Source organism: Aquila chrysaetos, chromosome 10 (assembly GCF_900496995.4).
Source record: "Aquila chrysaetos chrysaetos chromosome 10, bAquChr1.4, whole genome shotgun sequence".
NCBI lineage: Eukaryota > Metazoa > Chordata > Aves > Accipitriformes > Accipitridae > Aquila > Aquila chrysaetos.
The window spans coordinates 35,834,468-35,836,421 of NC_044013.1; positions in this window are offsets into that span (position 1 = coordinate 35,834,468).

The following is a 1,954-nucleotide window of genomic DNA, read 5'->3' on the forward strand; positions in this document are numbered from 1 at the left end:
CAGCACATGAGCATGAGCTTGGAGCTTTGCTAGATTTGCTACATAAAAAAAGAAAAACAGAGGGATAATGCTGTCATGTTGCATGTGTGTAGGCCTCATTGCTATCTTGAGGCCGTTGGGGCTGGGCTCAGACTCTGCCCGATGGAGTGCACTAAGGATGGAGGAGAGGGGTATTTTTCTCACTGTTGTGCAGAGGGAGGTGGAGGACGAGTCCAGGCTGCACAGGGCAGGGTTTCCTCTCCTCCCAGTCTGTTATTTTCTTTGTCTGGTTTGTCGCTGGTGCAAGTCAGAATGCCTCCATCCCTGAAGCAGCACAGATAATAGTGAATTAGCAGCCCTGGGAAGTGAAGATGGACCTCCCTTGCCAAAGACCTGTGCTAGCCTCTCCTAGCACTGGAGTTCCCCACAGTGTGTCATTCCCCCCCCATGCTTTTGCCTCTCCAGGGAGGCAGTGCCACACACTCTTCTGTTGTATGTCTTTCTAGTGTGCTCTTTTCTGCTGAGGATCCCTGGAGAAAACTGGTACGTTGTCCCAGACTGTACTGTCACAGCTAAGCAGCGTGACAGACACGGCTTCCAGACACAGCTAACACATGGCTTTTGGGGGGGTGGAGGGAGCTGCTCAGCTCTGTAATCAGGCCACGGTTGTGTCACAATCCATTCAGAAAAACATTCCCTCCCCAAAAGCCTCCAGAGCCTGTTTGCTGGTCCTGGAGAGCTCATCCATCAGGAGATGGGCAGCTGGGGAGGTGACAGCCCCTCTGTATGGACTCCTCCATTGCCCGCAAGGCAGGCTCTGAGGGCTGTGCCTGCAGGACAGCTGCTCCTCCTGCCTCACCGTAAGCTGTTCACACCTCAGCATATTAGCAAATTGACTAATTACAGCATTAGTCTTGCTGGAAAACATGCTTTCCTGTCTTTTCACAGGGTTGCTGGGAGGGCAGGATGCAACAGCCCTTTGCATCAAACACAGAGATCTAGTAGTGAAACAGGGGGAAGGCAGCCTCAGCGTGTGGGCTGGGCTGGATTGCGTGCCAGTGATATCCTCTGCCCAGGGACAGGGCAGGACGGGTCTGCGGGGATGCTGGTGCTGAGCTGCACCCTGGCAGATACTATGAAGAGGACAAAAATGTGAAGTGATTTCAGCAGCACAGCCTCCCACATTTCATGTGGGTGTTTGAGCTGTCCATGGCTGCTCCTGCCTGACACACAGGGTCTTTCTCAGCAAAGGCTTACAGTGCTTCCAGAAGGATCCCTTTGGTAGGAAAACTCCTCAGAATGCCTTTGCTCTGAAACACAAATGAGCTGCTTTGATATGGATCAGGGAGCTGAATTTTGTTGTTTTGTTTGAACTGAACTATGAAAACACTTTCCTGTTCTAATGAAAATCCCCTGTCCCCAGTAAGCCTAGTTCTGCTCAGATCCCAGCCCAGCACTCTGATTTCATGGGCTTCGTATTTTTCAACGGCATGATGAAATACTTCCTATTTTTGTATGATCCAAGTAATAGTCTTATCCCCCCTCCCCAGATAGATATACTTTAAAAGTAATACGTGCATAATACATCAAGAGTCTGCACCATTTCCCTAGATGTGTAGTTTGAGAGTGAGGTGCCTCCCAGGTCTCTTTCCCCATGCTGTTTGCGTGGGCTCCATTGGATGACAGGCAACCGCCTGTTGTGTCCCAGGGCTGTGAGCTGTCACTAGCACAAGCCATGCTTCGGGCAAGAGAATTGAGCTCTTGCAACGTCTGCGGGCACAGCTGCCATTCTGCCTTCCTCCTGTGGGGTCTAGCATGAGAGGGCTGAGACCTGACAGCTCATCACTCACACTCCTGCTTTTGGAAGCTGTGTTTTGGAGAGGTGGCCATGACAGCAAGGAGGAAGAAACAGGGTGACACCTTACAGGCTAGTGAGCTAAACTGGCCTGTGTTGTGCTCAGGACTCAGCAGAGCA